General features: G+C 46.4%; 1 protein-coding gene across 1 annotated transcript in view; it reads left to right on the plus strand.

Annotated features, from left to right (window-relative positions):
* Positions 1 to 368: 368 nt before the first annotated feature.
* The window catches only part of LOC134346943 (phosphatidylinositol 4,5-bisphosphate 3-kinase catalytic subunit alpha isoform), a 142,173-nt gene continuing 124,589 nt past the window's right edge, over positions 369 to 17,952 (plus strand). The window contains exon 1 of the mRNA XM_063048824.1: positions 369 to 631. The gene's annotated coding sequence lies outside the window, so the exon portion shown is untranslated. The remainder of the gene's footprint in view (positions 632 to 17,952) is intronic.

The raw sequence follows: 17,952 nt of genomic DNA on the forward strand, positions 1-17,952 counted from the left end.
GCTACCCTTACTTCTGGAATATTCCAGTCTTTTCTTCTCCCACCCCCCACTTTTTTTTTGTTGCAGCCATAGGCTACAAGCTAATCCTTTCTAAACTACTAGGCTCCAAACTCCACACCAGCCAACCCAACCACCCAATGGCAAGGTTGTGGTCCTTTTACACGCCCCGTGGCCACTTTATTAGGTCCACCTGTGTACCTGCTCGTTAATGCAAGTACCTGATTGGCCAATCGTGACTGCCCTGCCTTGTCCCTGCCCCTTTAAGGAATCTGACTGATCCTGTGCCTGCAGCTCTGTTCTGAGCCTATCTCTTTAAAAGTCTGGCTGCACGCTGCGGCGAGCCTGTCCCTTTAAGGGCTCTGTAGCTTTGCAGCGATCCCGGCTTTCCAGAGCTGGAATTTAGCGGAAATCCGACCCTCGGCGCCGGATACAGTCCTTTGCTCCTTGCAAGAACACAAGACTTCAAGCTATTTATACGGAGACATAGATCTAAATATTTTTTGTTTCAAAACAGAAGAATTCTCCAGCGCGAGGAAGGAAAGCAAAAAACCTCTGAGACAGGATCGAGCCTCTGCTGCGAAATCCGGGGGAGTTAGGGGAGCGACTCCGGTCCGCCTTGCAGATGAATCAGGTCGGTGCCAACGAAGCCTTAGACCAGACATTTCCTCATCTGTGTGTTGGTGCAATGTTTTTCTTCCTCTCACTGCTCTTCCAGCCGTAAAGCCGAGCCCCCCTCCCTCGTCCAGCCAGCTCCCTCCTCCCTCCGGGGGCTGAGGTGCGGGGTTTGCCTGGTGGATGTAAACAGCCCTCACCCCCACCAACACTCATCCAGACATTTTGTCAGGACCTAATATCGCAAGGCAGGTTCCAATGCAGGCCACAGCTATCAAGACACCTTGTCTTAAAAACGCTTCTATACTTTCTTTTACAGACAAAAGAACCACAATTTTAAAATTGCAGGATGTAATCTCACTGTTTTTCCTGCAGCCGAACTTAATCGCGGTTTTTTTTTACTCATTTCACAGAAATAAGGCCTAAATACTCTTCTTGTTTTTCTGATTTCTACCGCCTCTCCTTTCACATTCCAACTGCATGTTAAAGTTTGATATCTGATTTTTAAAAAATCTTTTTAACCCGTGTGTTATTTCGTTTGTATACCGTCCCGGGTGTGTGAGATGCTGACGTTATCTTGTTACACTGATGTCTTCTGGTGGTTTGGTGCTGGTGGATTCCTGCTCTCCTGAGTTGGGAAGGTCTGTTAGAAAGTGTTGTAATGTACTCAAAATTTATTTGTGTCTTGGTTGTACTTTGTGCTGCGAATTAATTGCTCCACGGAATTGATATTTGATTGATGTTTAAAGTTCAATTTCTTGCTTAACCCTGGTGACCATTTTCCATTGAAATAAATTGGCGGGGGGGTGGCGGCTGATGACTTAAGATTGCTAATATTCCCTTAACCCTCCCCCCAAACATTGGTGAAGTTTTAAATCAGAGGGGCTTGACAGTACCAGCGACCCAGGTTCAATTCCCACCGCTGCCTGTAAGGAGTTTGTACCTTCTCCCCGTGACCGCATGGGTTTTCTCCGGGTGCTTCAGTTTCCTCCCACAGTCCAAAGACGTAACGGCTGGTTGGTCAATTGGTCATTGTAAATTATCCCATGAACAGGCTAGGATTAAATTGGGAGATTGGCGGTCAGTGCGGCTCGGAGGGGCCTGTTTCATGTTCTATCTCAATGAATAAATAAATAAATTCCTTTCCAGTCCAGAAGAGGCTGAAATTTTAACCGAAACAAAGGAATGATCAAGCTAAATTATTTTGCGGAAGGAGCTGGTGTTGTTATGTTGTTTAGCTATATCCTCTCTGGACCATGAAAACAAGGAATGACTCACATGTTTGTGCAGTTTCATGGAATAACAGGAATTCTATGGATTTGACACATGACTGCAAGTGTACTTTGTGCGCTTGACCTTGCAGCTCCTGTCCTCTGAGTTTGTTTTTGAGTGTGCAATGGCTTTATATTATATTCATGTTGTTAAAGCCCTTGTCAGAAAGTAATGCTGCAGTGGACTTCCCTCCTCCTCAGACCTTCCCCTCAGTTTTTTCGAACCAGGAGAATTCGACAGAGAGGCAAAGAGTCCTCTTAGCCCACCACGATACTCGGGCAAAGTCAAATTGGAGTCGGGTTTAATATCACCGGCATATGCTGTGAAATTTGTTAACTTTACAGCAGCGGTACAGTAAAAAATATAGAGGAAGAAGTTGAATTACATTAATATATATGTGCCTATTAAATAGTTAAATTAAAATAAATGTGCTAAAAACAGAAATTAAAGGAAGTCGTGAGGTAGTGTTCATGGGTTCAATGCCCATTCAGAAATCAGGTGGCAGAGGGGAAGAAGCTGTTCCTGAATCGCTGAGTGTGTGTGTCTTCAGGCTCCTGTACCTCCTTCCCGACAGTAACAACGAGTGGGGGCATGTCCTGGGAAGTGGACGACACCTTCCTAAGGCACCGCTCCGTGAAGATCTCCCGGATACTACGGGGAGACTAGTACCCATGATGGAGCTGACGAATTTTACAAGTTTCTGCAACTTGCTTTGATCTGGTGCAGTAGCCCCCCCCCCCACCTGCCCAGTTCAAGTTTAATTATCGTTCAACCGTACATGGATACGGCCGAATGAAACAGTGTTCCTCTGGGGCCAAGGTGCAAAACGTACACAGCACATTGAAAATAGCAAGCAAAAAAAACATAGTCACGTAAAAAACACCGGTAAGTTCCTTGGCCCATGTTATAAACATGTATCATGAGCTGAAGGAATTGTTCCTGTATTGCACGGTTCTATGTACAAGATAGCTGGTAGCGTTGGATGAATTTGGTACACGAACTTTGCTATTTCGCTTTTGTGTTATGTATGTATATTTTGTTACTTGTAGTAAGGGGGTTGTGGTGGAGATGCATCTGTTATCGAATGAGGCGTCAGGTGCTCTTTCCCCATGCTAGCCTGAAGATCACCCTTGGGCAAGGTAAAGCACCTCCTTAGATTCCACCCCCTGATCCGGGACACATGAAACCACGGGAGCAGGTGGTGGATGGTCGTCACATATCACAAGTCCTGGTTATGCGACCACTGACGCCAGGCAGACAATCTCTGAAGAGTATTGATAATGGCTGGGGCCACCTGTCTTGTAAAGACACTGCCCAGAAGAAGACAATGGCAAATACTTGTGTAGAAAAATTTGCCAAGAACAATCATGGTCACAGAAAGACAATGATAACCCACGTCATATGACACGGCACGTAATAATGGTGATGAACTTACAATAATTTTTATCTTACATTTTTCTGCACCTGCACAAAACTGCACATTTCACAACCTATGTCAGTGATAATAAATGGGTCAGCATGGATTTAATGGGCTGAAGAGCCTGCTTATGGGCTGCTCCAGAGTGCAGAAGACAACTGTGAAAATGCAAATATAAATAAATGGCAAAAAAGTGATGAGAACATGAGACGAATAATCCTTGGAAGTGAGTCCATTGGCGGTGGGAACAGCTAAGTGAATGAGTAGTTATCCTCTTTTGTTCAAGAGCCTGAAGGTTGAGGGGTAGTAACTATTCCTGAACCTGGTGGTGTGAGTCCTGAGGCTGTTGTACCTTCTTCCTGATGGCAGCAGCGAGTAGACAGTGGGCGGTGAGGATCTCGATGATGGATGCTGCTTTGTTGCGACAATTTTCATGTAGACAAACTCAGTGGTTGGGAGGGCTTTACTGGTGATGTGCTGGGCCGTATCCACAATCTTTTTTAGAATTTCCCGTTCAAAGGCACTGGTGTTTCCATACCAGGCTGTGATGCAGCCAGTCAATATACACAACCACACATCTATAAGTCTATCAAAGTTTTAGATGTCACGCTGAATCTCTGCAAATGTGTGGTGAAATGTGTCGTTTGCATTGACAACCAGCACAATTTCTTTCTTTTTAAATCTTTTTATTGAATAAGTATACAAAAAGGTAAGCCATATAGGCACTGATACACTGTTAGAATATAATAAAATTACAGGAGATATTAATACAAAAAAAATGATACAAACAATGTAATTTAAACATAACGTACCAAGGTAACACAATAGTATACAACACAGAACACAACAAAACAGTGGCAAAACAAGCCCCTTTCTTTCCACCCACCCATTCATCCGTGCACATGGACAGCATGGACAGTCCTCCAGCCACAGGGCAAGCCTCCAGGCTTCAGCCATCGAGCTTTGACCCCCAGACTCTTGACTGACCTTTGGGCTTCGAAATTTGATGAGGGCATCATCCCTGATGTTGAAGATGGCAGAATTTGTCACCAAAATGCTGGTTAAAATCGATACCTGTACCCGGCTGGAAGTCAGAAGAGATTATTCATAGTGAGGTGGTGTTCATGGGTTCAATGTCCATTCAGAAATTGGATGGCAGAGGGGAAGAAGTTGTTCCTGAATCATTGAGTGTGAGACTTTAGGCTTCTGTACCTCCTCCCTGATGATAACAATGAGAAGAGGGCTTGTCCTGGGTGATGGGCGTCCTTAATGATGGATGCCACCTTTTTGAGGCATCGCTCCTTGAAGATGTCCTGGATACTACAGAGGTTAGTGCCCATGATGGAGCTGAATGAGTTTACAACTCTCTGCAGCTTACTTCGATCCTGTGCCGTAGCACCCCCCCGCCCCACGACCCATGACCCATACCAGGCAGTATTGCAGCCAGTTATAATGCTGTCCACGGTTCATCTGTAGAAATTTGCGAATATCTTTGGTGACATATGAAATCTACTCAAACTGCTAATGGAAAAGAGCTGCTGTTGAGCCATCTTTATGGCTGTATAGCTGTATTAATACTATGGAGGCCAGCGCCTGTGACGGAGCTAACATGATATTTTAAAAAGTTATACTGGCTGAATAACTTTATAAACTCTTAATACTAATGCCGGAAACTACTCAGTCTGTCCTCTATTTGAATAAACTTCCCTAATATTCCCTTTTGGAATATTTTTCCCTTTTCTTTAAGTTTAACCTGTCTCCATACAAATGAGGCTGTCATACTCAGAATATATTAGCACATGTATAAAACCAGTTGGTATACTTGCATTACGTAAAGCAAAGTGACCTAATCCTTTCCTCTGATTCTATATTTAGACCTGTAAATAAAGATAGTTACTCGACATATTGGAGTAGGTTTTCTCCTTCGCTGCCTGCCTGCCATAGAACCAAACTGATTTTCTTTTTTTCACTCCTGATCTTCACTGGAAAGCGTACTCATTCAAAATGTTGTAAGAGGATGCCAAGGAGATTTAACCAGGCTCGAGGGATCCCACCTGCCAGATTGGTTTGTGGTTTACCTGGGAGCAGAGGAGATTAAGAGGAAAATTTCAATAGAGGCGCTTAAAATCACAATGAACACTGATAGTATACTTCCTCCCCCACCCCACCTTTTTACTCTGACTTCTTTCCCCTTCCTTTCCAGCCCTGATGAAGGGTCTTGGCTTGAAATGTCGACTGTACTCTTTTCCGTAGCTGCTGCCTGGCTTGCTGAGTTTCCCCAGCATTTTGTGTGTGTGTGTGTTGCCCTGGATTTCCACTATCTGTGGATTTTCTCATGTTTCTGATGGTATTTATTTATTAGGATATAACTTGGCCCTTCCGGCCTTTTCAAGCTGCCCCCCCCCCGATTTAGCCCCAGCCTAATCACGGGACAATTTCCAATGACCAATTAGCCTGCCTGTGGACTGTGGGGGGGGAACCGGAGCATGCAGGAGGCACGGTAGTGTAGTGGTACTTTACAGTACCAGCGAGCCGGGTTCAATTCCCGCCGCTGTCTGTAACGAGTTTGTACGTTCTCCCCGTGATCGTGTGGGTTTCCTCAGGGTGCTCCGGTTTCCTCCCACAGTCAAAGGATGCACCGGTTGGTAGGTTAATTGGTCATTGTAAATTGTCCTGTGATTAGGCTGGGGTTAAATCGGGAGTTACTGGGTGGCGCGGCTCGAATGACCTACCCCGCGCTTTATATCAACAAATAAATCAGTAAAATTGAAAATAACCACGCGGCCTTGGGGAGAACGCACAATCTCCTTACAGGCAGTGCCGGAAATTGAAACCAGACGGCTGTACTGTAAAGCGTGCTGTGCTGGGGGACCAGTAAGTGAAAATTCGAGAGGAACTAGTGCCAGAATTTAGACGGAGAATGTTTTTCCATGGCAAGTTATGATCAGCCACCCAAAGTTTGGGCCTTTTTCCAAACGGGGATTGTGTAATTCATTGGAAGCATTTGCAAGGTTATAGAAGTGGCCTAACTGGACAGGGTATGGGAGTGGGCCTCACAGTGATGACCTTGAGTTGTTTGATCCTTTGCTCTTGTGATCAGTATTAGGTTTATTATCACAGTGGCCACTTCTCTGGGTACCTCCTATACTCATTAATGCAAGTATCTAATCGGCCAATCGTGTGGCTGTGACTCAACGCATAAAAGCACGCAGACACGGTCAAGAGGTTCAGTTGTTGTTCCGACCAAACATCAGAATGGGGAAGAAATGTGATCTAAGTGACTTTGACCGTGGAATGATTGGTGGTGTCAGGTGGTGTGGTTTGAGTATCTCAGAGATTGCTGATCTCCTGGGATTTTCACACACAACAGTCTCTAGAGTTTACAGAGAAGGGTGCAAAAACAAACAAAAAAACATCCAGCGAGCAGTGTTTCTGTAGGTGAAAATCTCGTTAATGGGAGAGAGATCAGAGGAGAATGGCCAGATTGGTTCAAGCTGACAGAAAATCACATAACCACGTGTTATACCAGTCATGTGCGGAAGAGCGTCTCTGAACACACAACATGTTGGACCTTGAAGTGGGTGGGCTACAGTAGCAGAAGACCAGGAACATGCATCAGTGGCCATTTTATTAGGCACAGGAGGCAGCAGTACAGTGTAATACATCAAATATACTATGAATTACAATAAGTAGTATTTATTAAAATAGGCTGTTCACAAATCCGAGAGCATCAGGGAAAATGTTTGTAATGTTGAGTGTGCACGTCATTGCTGTACCTCCTCCCTGATGGTAGCATGAAAAGAGGGCATTTCCTGCATGGTGATGTCCCTTAATGGATGCTGCCTTTTTGAGACACCACCTTTTGAAGACGTCCTCTGTGCTGGGGCGGCTGGTGCTCATGATGGAGATGGCTGCGTCTTTGACCCTCTGCAGCTTGTTCCCATCCTGTGCAGTGGCCCCTCCATACCAGACGTTGATGCGTCCTGTCAGAATGCTCTGCGCTGCGGTGCGATAACGACAATCTCTTACTCAATGTCAGCAAGTCCAAGGAGCTGACTACTTCGGGAGGAGCAAACCAGAGGTCCATGAGTTAGTCCTCATCAGAGGTGGAGAGGGTCACCAACTTTAAATTCCTCTGTATTATTTTGGAAGACCTGTATTGGGCCCAGCATGCAAGTGCAATACCAAAGAAAGCTTGTCAGCGCCTCTACTCCCTTAGGAGTTTGTAGAGGTTCGGCATCATAACTAAAACTTTGACAAACTTCTATAGATGTGTAGTGGAGAGTGCATTGACTGCCTGATATGGAAACACCAATTCCCTTGAATGGAAAATCCTACAAAAAGTGGTGGATATGACCCAGTCCATCACTGGTAAAGCCCTCCCTACCATTGAGCACATCTACAGGAAAGCAGTATCTATCGGGGACCTCCACCACCCAGGCCATGCTCTCTTTTCGCTGCCACCATCGGGAAGGAGGTACAGGAGCCTCAGGACTCGCACCACCAGGTTCAGGAACAGTGATTACCCCTCAACCATCAGGCTCTTGAACCAAAGGGAATAGCTTCACTTGCTCCATCATTGAAATGTTTCCTCAACTTATGGACTCACTTTCAAGGACTTTTCATCTCATGTTCTCTATATTTTGTTTGTTTATTATTTTTCCTTTCCCATCCGCACTCTGGCTGAACGCCCAAGGTAGTGCAGTCTGTCATTGATTCTACAGTGGTTATTGTTCTGTTACGGATTTATAGAGAAAATGCACCTCGGAGGTGGGTGTGTGTGTGTGTGTGTGTCCATCTGTCTTTAATCTGAGAAGTTCTAAAGAGCTTTTGAACATTTTTGCCTGTCCATTCCCTGAATGTTACACGCTGTCAACTGTGACTTTTTCTTCCACCAAATTTTTCCCATCACTGCAAGATGTTCAAGCTTCTCTTTCCTCAGTCCATGTCCCAGAAATTCCAGCTGCCGTTTCCTGATTGATGATATCAGCTCCCTTCTTATTCCGGCTTTTCGCAACACTTCCTCATTTCTTACTCTGTCCTTCCATGGCATTTTCATCATTCTTCTCAAAAATCACATTTCTGCAGCTTTGAGTCGCCTTCATTTTGTTTTGATATTGTCCAACATCGTTTCCCTATGTTAGTGTGGGGTGAATGTCGCACCACAACACTGAGTTTCGTAACCATAGAAATCGTTATTCTTTAGCATCTTGCTGAAACATATGGCAGTATATAGTGAAATACCTTGCTTATAGTCTTTCTGAATGGACCCAGAATTCAGTTCAAGTTTAATTGCCATTCAATCAAACCTGAATACTCATGAGTACAGCCAAATGAAACAGCGTTACTGTGGGGTCAAGGTGCATCTCACAATCACGCATTGAAAGAGTCAAAGACTCTTGCCATCAATCCACAGTCCACCCCAACAGAACCAGCCTGGACACTGCCCCCCGATGCTCCCCACAGTAAACCCCCCCACCCCGCAGGCAACACTGCTGCTTGAGGCCCAGACCTCGCACACACAGGACTACAAGCCCATGTAGAATATCCATAAAAATACAACCACACAAAATATTTACTTGTATGTAATCAGAACCCTCAGGCCATCGAAAACCACCGCAGCAGGAATGTGGAAGCTCTTCACATTTAGTTCAAAGTACTTTTATTATCAAAGAATGCTTAAGTTATGCAACCTTGAGATTTGTTTTGTTAGAGGCAGCCACAAAGCAAGAAACCTGTAAGAACCCAACTTTAAAAAAAAGACCAACACCTGATGCGCAGAGAAAGGGGAAAGAAAACAAATTGCGCAAACAACAGAAGCGAGCAGTGATGTTCCATAACGGGATGAGTTCTCAGATCTGAATCCTGCTGCGGCCTGGAAGGCAGGCCCAAAGCCTTGGTATCAGTTCAGCGCATTGGCGAGCACTGCATCCGGGGGCAGTCTTCATCGCCTCAGAGCCTTGGAGAGACGGGGAGTGAGCAAATCAGTTCTCGCTCCGATCCTGACTCCCTGTCGTTCCTGTGCACTGTGTAGTGCCTTGTTTGTAGCAATGCAAGTAGAATGTACTGATGTTGGTTTATTATTATCACATTCATTCTTTGGGCCACTCCTCTGTTTTCGTGGATGTTTATGAAGAAAAAGAATTTTAGGATGTACGTTGTACACATTTCTCTGACATTATATGTGCCTGTTGAATATACTGAGATTCAGTGAAAAACTTGATTTTAAAAGTCATCTATACAGATAATTTCAGGAAGGTGAGTTCTTTCAGCTCCTAAAAAGGGTAAAGCAGTAACAGGATGCACAATAGAGAGTGATGGTTACAGAGGAAGTGCGGATCAGGTAGTCAATGAGGTGCAAGGGCCACGATAAGGTAGACTGTCAAGTCAAGCGGTCCTTCGAAAGTGGGATAGAAGCTGCCCCTGAGCTTGGTCCTGTGTGCTCTTGTATCTCCTGCCAGAAGGAAGGGGGGATGTCTGGGGTGGGTGGTGTCTTCCCAGGGCAGTGGGAGATGTAGGCAGAGTCCATGGATAGGAGGCTGGTTTCCTTGGTGTGCGGAGCTGCGTCCACGCCACTCTCTATTTTCTTTGTGGTCTCAGGCACAGCAGTTGCCACCCCAAGCTGTGGTGCTTTGGGATAGGACGTTTTCTATGATGGGTCTAACAAAAATTGGTGAGGACCAATGGGGGCTTTCCGAATTTTCTTCGCCTTTGGAGGAAGTAGAGGCGAGTAGAGGAAGTAGGTGAGCTTTCTTGGCGATGGTGTCTACTTTGTTGGAGCATGGAAAGCTGTTGGTAGCAACACACAAAATGCAGGAGGAACTCAGCAGCTCAGGCAGCATCTGTGAAAGTGAATGAACAGTTGACATTCAGGACTGGAAAGGAAGTGGGAAGATGCCAGAATAAAATGGTAGTGGGGGCGGGGAATGAGGTGAGGATATCTAGCAGGTGATGGTGGAGCCAGGTGAGTGGGAAAGGTAGAGGGCTGGAGAGGAAGGAATCTGATAGGAGAGGAGAAAGGGAAGGAGGAGGGGTAGCTGTTGGTGGTGTTAGGGAACATGAAGCTCTCAACCATCGCCACTTCATTGATCAGACAGGGGTGTGTTGCACTTCCACTTCCTGAGGTCGATGACCAGCTCTTTTGTTTTTGCTGACTCCGAGGGAAAGGCTGTTGTCGTGACAACACATCACTGAGCTCTCTATCTCCTTCCTACGTTCCGTCTCATTGTTATTGGAGATCTGGCCCACGACAGTGGTGTCGTCTGTGGATGAAGTTTAGAGCAGAATCTGACTGTGCAGTCGAGAGCATGTAGGGGTGGAGCTTCCCCGGTGCTGGGGGTGGTTGTAGTGCAGGTGTTGCTCTCTAATCTTGCTGTTTGTGGTCTGTCAGTCAGAAATTCAGACATTCGTTTATTTATCACACGTACATCAAAACCTGTAGTTCTGATTGCCCCACTATAGGAGGGACGTTGAGGCTTTGGAGAGGGTGCAGAAAAGGTTTACCAGGATGCTACCTGGTTTAAAGGTCATCTGCTATCACAAGAGGCTGGATAATCTTGGATCCTTTTCTCTGGCGCGGCAGAAGCAGAAGAGAGATCTGATAGAGGTTTACAAGATTGAGAGGCATAGATAGAGTGGACAGGGAGTATCTGTTTCCCAGGGTAGAAATGTTTAATTCCAGAGGGCATGTATTGGAGGTGAGAGGGGGTAATCCAAGCATATCCACAAGGTGACACTAGAAAAAAATGGTGAACGTACTAACTGGGAAAAAAACTTTTTTAAAAAAAACAACGACCCCAGGTTGTGACACTTTCAGGTGAGAGTTCCAGATGTCCTCCTGGATGTGACTAAAACCAGAGGCTATAGAGCAAAGGGGGTTAAAGAGGACCTGAGGAAGTTTGGATAGATAAACGGATGGTCAGGATATAGAGGGCTATGGTCCCGGTGCAGGTCGGAGAGAGAGTAGGCAGTTTAAATGGTTCAGCACAGACTAGATGGTCCAAAGGGCCTGTTTCTGTACTTTCCTATGATTCTAGTGAGGAGTGTGATTGATGGTCAGCAGAGACTCAGTGGGTCCAAGGACTTGTTTCTGTGCTGTATCTCTCCCAAGAGTTCCTGATTCTAAAAAGAAACACAATTACCCTTGATTCTGCTGCAGCCAGCGAGTGGTGCTTTTGATGTGTGTAATGTGTTTTCACCTTGTGCCCCGGCTCCAGCAACACCTTTCAATTTGTTTTGCTCATGAAATGCCAGGATTTTGCTGCTGTGACAAGTAAACAGCAAACCGCCAGATGTACTCAGCGAGTCAAGCAGTGTTTGTGGCGGGGGAAGTGGAAGGAATTGTCGACCTGTCTGGAAAGCCAACTATTCCTTTCCCCCTCCCCCTCCCCCTCCCATTGCCTGATCCACTGGGATCCTTCAATGGAGTTTTTTTCTTCTTTGCTTCACTGGCTTGTCAAGTCTGCACTCGATCGAAGAGCAATGCCGTCAGTCCTGTTACCTGTTCTTAGCTCCTCGTAACCTGCTCTTTCTCACGTGTTGGCATAACATTTTACTGTGATCAGATGGTTGGGATTCCATTCCTGCTGTCTGTCTGTCAGGAGTCTGTACCTTCTCCCAGAATTCCTGCTGTCTGTCTGTCAGGAGTCCGTACCTTCTCCCGGAATTCCTGCTGTCTGTCTGTCAGGAGACTGTACCTTTTCCCGGAATTCCTGCTGTCTGTCTCTCAGGAGTCTGTACGTTCTCCTGGAACTCCTGCTGTCTGCCTGTCAGGAGACTATGTTCTCCTGGAACTCCTGCTGTCTGTCTGTCAGGAGGTTGTACCTTCTCCCGGAATTCCTGCTGTCTGTCAGGAGTCTGTGCCTTCTCCTGGAACTCCTGCTGTCTGCCTGTCAGGAGTCTGTACGTTCTCCTGGAACTCCTGCTGTCTGCCTGTCAGGAGTCTGTACGTTCTCCTGGAACTCCTGCTGTCTGCCTGTCAGGAGTCTGTACGTTCTCCTGGAACTCCTGCTGTCTGCCTGTCAGGAGATTGTACGTTCTCCCTGAGACCGTGTGGGTTTCCTCCATTTGCTCCCGTTTCCTCCCATGTTCCAAAGTATTGGTTGGCGTGACGCCTTTTTTTTTTTACTGAGATATAGCACGGAACAGCCCCTTCCGGCCCTTCGAGCTGCGCCAACCTGCAGCCTACTGATTCAATCCCAGCCTAATCACAGGACAGTTTGCCTGCCAACTGGTACACCTTTGGACTGTGGGAGGAAACCGGAGCACCCGGAGGAAACCCACACGGTCACAGGGAGAACGTACAAACTCCTTACAGGCAGTGGCAGGATCAGCACCACTGATCGGAAGGTCCAAGTTTCACCAGACAAGGAACCACAGGGACCAAGGAAAGAGGGGCTGCCGTGTCTCCCCCCCCCCCCCCGATATACACCCTGGAGCACATAGGAATTCGGGGCCAATCAGACAACGTGGGTGTCCAGATGAAGCAATAATCCCCCCATCCGACAACTACAATGCAAGACATGCAAAATACCGTGCTGATTAAATTATCCCCATAGGAAAAAAAGTGATAGATACAAAGAGAGTTTAACAATCCTCATGACCCTAAATCAAACACCTGCAAAACCAAATGAAAAACAGAGCTAGTCCAAAGACAAACAATTAGATAGAAGAGGTAAACAATTCAAAGAAAAATCCAAGGTGACACTGGAAAAAAATAGTCCACATGCTAAACACCCCCCAGGTTGTGACACTTCCAGGCTAGAGTTCCAGCTGTCCACCTGGATGTGACTAAAACCAGAGGCTATAGAGCGAAGGGGGTTAAAGAGGACCTGAGGAAGTTGGCTGCAATTGGGTATTAACTGCCTGAGAAAATGATGGAGGCAGATGCTCTGAAAACTTTTTAAAGTATTTGGATAAGGATTTGAACTGCTGAGGCTAGTATTCTATGGAGATTAGATGGCTTGTTTTGTTACCAGACTTGAATAGCAAATTTGAGAACATTGACCTTATGATGAAGGTTGAGTTGGGCCAGGAATGGATAAGGACCGGGAGACATAAGAGACTGCAGATCATTATATTCTTTATCTTTTGTGCTGCATCAGATCCAGAGTAACAGTTATTTCATTCTCCTTTACATTGTGTACAGGAAATGATGTTAAACAATCTTGAATCAATTCAGTCATTCAAATCAATGACGTATAACATGGCACAGTGGCGTTGTGGTTAGCAGGAGGCTTTACATTCCTGGTGACCCGGGTTCAATTCCCACTGCTGCCTGTAAGGAGTTTGTACGTTCTTGCCCTGTGACCGGGTGCTCTGGTTTCCTCCCACAGTCCAAAGATCTACTGGTTGGTAGGTTAATTGGTCATTGTAAATTGTCCCGTGATTAAATCGGGGGAGTCACTAGGTGGCAGGGCTTGGAGGGCCAGAAGGGTCTACTCCGTGCTGTATCCCAATAAATAAATAAAAAGATGCTGGATAAACAAGCTGCTGTGGAAACTCAGTGGGTCAGGCAGCATCTGTGGAGAGAGATAGAGGATATCTGAAGCTGTTGATTGAGACTCTCAAACGTCAGCGGTCCAGTTTCCTCCATGGATCAGTACGTGGATGGTTTTCAGGTGAGATGGGAGCAGGCTTACAATTTACCCCTCCAGCTACGGAAGTCCATGAGTTCCCACCACTGTAGAACCAATCGTTTTAGACCTGGATTCCCTACCTGGGGAGCCATGGACCCGTTGCTGAATGGTATTGATCCGTGGCATAAAAAAGGTTGGGAACTCCTGTTTTTGGCTAATAGTAGTGAAGGAAAATTACTCTTTCTGAACTTTTTTTTTTCTCCTGTTCTTCCCCTGTCCAGATGCCCCCCACCAACTTACTTACTGCCTGTTATGCTGCTGGTGTCTAGGGCAGTGATGAATGTCCTCCATCGCTGGCGGTGTTCAGGGCTGCTTTCATCATGTCAGTGGCTCCCTGTCGGTTTTCACTACTCAGTCATGCAAGTCCCGGGTGGAGACTCAGGAATACCGTCACACTCAGATGTAGAAGGATTTTTCATTGCTGTTTCCGTAACATTTTTGTTTGACCAGTCAGGTTGTTAGCCCTGAGCTGAAACCCCAAACCTGGAGGACCAATGGGCCACTCTCAGTCTGTCCTCTACCCTTTGACCTGTGTGGCATGGGTGACCCTATCAAGAGCCAAAGCTTAAAGCCCTGACTCCAGCCAACATTGCTGTCCGGGTCACTAAGGCACACAGCTTCTAAACTCTACGACAAGGTTGTGGTCCTCTTGGAAGGCCCCCCCGCCACCCACCAAAGCCCAGGAGAATGCAGTTGGAAATAGTGTTCATGTCTTTCTTGGAGACTGAAGGGTTATATCTGCAGGGGTAGATTTTGCAATCAGTACTTACGGGCTGCCCCCGTTCCTCATAAGACTGTGTTGGTTGTTAACGCAAGCAAAGCATTTCACCATGTGTTTTGATGTACATGTGATAAATGGAACTGAATCTAATTTAATTTTTTTCATAAAGTGGGAAAACATTCCAAGCTGTGTCTCAGTATAGTATTCATGCTCAAAGAGGGAGGTTTCGATTTTGGGGAGAGCAAAGTGGCGAGGTTAGAAGTGGAACTTGCCCAGCCCGAGGCCAAGAGGGCACAGTCTTCTAATTTCTCCACCATTATTGGGTCTGCAGTCTCAAGACTTCTGGGAATGGACTGTAATCCTCATCAGGAATCCATGCTGGGAATGAAGAGTGCGGTGACCTTAAGCAAAGGCCTGTAGTTTGCAGGGCTTTGGGTGAATTGGAGAGTTGTGTCAGATAGCACAGGCTGGCGTGGTGCCTCCCCCTATGCCGTTTGAGTGACAGGAGGTTGGTGACTCGTTGAAATAATGTCCCCCTCACACCTCAGCAGGTCACCTTCTCTCTTTATTCTCTGTCCTCCTGGACCCTGAAGTTGTATGGGCAACCCACAAGTTGAATACTTCAGTCAAAGGTGTTGCAAACCTAAAGTCAAGGCACAATGATTGTTCTTGGCAAATTTTTCTACAGAAGTGGTTTGCCATTGCCTCCCTCTGGGCGGTGTCTGTACAAGACGGGTGACCCCAGCCACTTGGGGATTGTCTGCCTGGCACCTGTGGTCCCATAACCAGGATTTGTGATATGCATGGGCTGCTCATACGACCGTCCACCACCTGCTCCCATGGCTTCATGTGGCCCTGATCGGGTGGGTGGGGGGCAGAGCAGGTGCTACACCTTGCCCAAGGGTGACCTGCAGGCTAGTGGAGGGAAGGAGCAGCCTTAGACTTCCTTTGGTAAAGAGATATCTCCACCCCACCACCCAATAGATAGGGTAGGCAGAGTAATTTTTGGCTGTATGTCCGTTAGGTTGGCATGTGGCCAAGTGGTTAAGGCATTCAGTTAGCGACCTGAAGGTCGTGAATTCGAGCCCCAGCTGAGGCAGCATGTTGTGTCCTTGAGCGAGACACTTAACCACACAGTGCTCTGCGACGGCACTGGTGCCAAGCTGTATCAGCCTTTGCCCTTCCCTTGGACAACATCAGTGTCGTGGAGAGGGGAGACTTGCAGCCGGTCTTCCATACAACCTTGCCCAGGCTTGCACCCTGGAGAGTGAAGACTTTCCAGGTGCAGGTCCATGGTCTTGCAAGACTAACGGATGACTGTTAGACATGGGAGTAGAATTAGGCCACTTGGCCCATCGAGTCTGCTCTGCCATTTCATCATAACTGATCCATTATCCCTCTCAGCTCCATTCTCCTTTCTTCTTCCCCATAACCCTTTGACACCCTCACTAATCAAGAACCTGTCAACCTCTGCTTTAAATATACCAGGTGACTTGGCCTTGGGAATTTTGGAGGGTAGGGGAGTCCAGAACGAGAGGACACAGATTAAAGGTGAGAAATTTAAAGGAAATCTGAGGGGGAGGATTTCCGCACAGAAGGTAATGGTCATTAGTAAGGAGCTGGGGACAGATACAATTGCAACACTTACAAGGCATCAGATAGGTACTTGGATAGGGAGGGCTATGGGCCAAATGGAAGCAAATGGGATTAGTATGGATGGACGTCACAATCGATAGGAATACAGTGACCAAAAAAGGGACTGCATAATTCTATAACGTTGATTCATCACTCTGATTTGAGGAGGTAGGGAGAGTTTTTGTACTTCTGGACTGATGGACCATTGAAACCATCTCTTCAACTCTTGTCCCCCTGAAGTCTGCATGGACCATTAATATAGAAACAGGCCTTCGACCTGCCTCTTATGCGCCGTCCACATCTGTCTGTGGTAATCCCACTTACCTGCAGTAATTCCATATTGTTCTGTGCCCTGCTCGTTCGAGTACCTGTACAAATGGCTCTTAACTCCTGGTACCATGGACATCCTCCCTCACTGTCCACTATACACATCTTCCCCGGGTTATGTTCACGAGAACTGTTTGTAGCCTGGACGACTGGAAAGTTGGGAATGCGGCTACAGGCAGAGTCCCCCCCCCCCAGCAGATGATGTGTGCAGTCTTGCAGCAACCAGCAAATCCATCCCCATCCATCCTGCTGGTCTCCCATTGCTTGTGTACATAAATCAGGTGTTCGTAAGCTGGGGAGGACCTATACCGCCAATTATGGTGTCACTGTCAATCTTGCTCGCCATTCTACCTATATTCTCATCCAAGTCGTTAATGTACGTGAGAAATAACAGAGGGTGGGCCAAGTATTGATGCCTGTGACACACCACTAATCACAGACCTCCAATCTGAAAACAGCCCACCACTGCCACCCCCTGTATCCCACCACCAAGCTAATTTTGTACTCAGTTGCCCAGTTCGCCTAGATCCCATGTGATCTGACCTCCTGGACTAGCCAACCACGCCAGACCTTGTCAGAGACCTTGCTGAAGTCCATGTAGACAACTTCCACCACCCTCCCCTCATCAGTCACTTCTTCATGTCTCGTCGTGAGTTTGTTGGTTGTTTTTTTTTGCTCTACTCACAGAACCATGCTGACCATCCCTAATCAGTCCTTGCCTTTCCAAATGCAAATAAAATTCTGCCCTTCAGAATCTCCTGTAGTAACTTCTCACCACTCCAAATATATATATGTATGTGTGTGTGTGTGAGTATATTTGCAGTTATCTGTTTTTCTGCATTACTTAGTCATAAAATATGTTCTGATCTTCATCCAAATCACAATAATGGACAAACACAATCTGCCTAAACTAATAACATGCAAACAATTGTACTTCTCATCAATGCTGAGAACACCATTTAAACAATCGCAGTCTAGGTTTAAATAAAAACTATATGAATCTTCTGCAAAAGCTATTTGGAGTCGGATGTTCCAATCAATGAGATGGGATTGGAGGTGCAGGATATAAATAGTTCATGGGTCCATTGTCCATTTACAAATCGAATGGCAGAAGAGAAGAAGCTGTTCCTGAATTGCTGAGTGTGTGCCTGCAGGCTCCTGTACCTCCTCCCTGATGGTAACAATGAGAAGAGGGCATGTTCTGGGTGGTGGGAATTCTTAATGATGAACGCTGCCTTCCCGGTCACCGCTCCGTGAAGATATCTTGGATACTATGGATGTTATTACCCATGATGGAGCTAACTAATTTTACAAGTTTCTGCAACTTGCTT

Source organism: Mobula hypostoma, chromosome 5 (genome assembly GCF_963921235.1).
Source record: "Mobula hypostoma chromosome 5, sMobHyp1.1, whole genome shotgun sequence".
Classification (NCBI taxonomy): Eukaryota; Metazoa; Chordata; class Chondrichthyes; order Myliobatiformes; family Myliobatidae; genus Mobula; species Mobula hypostoma.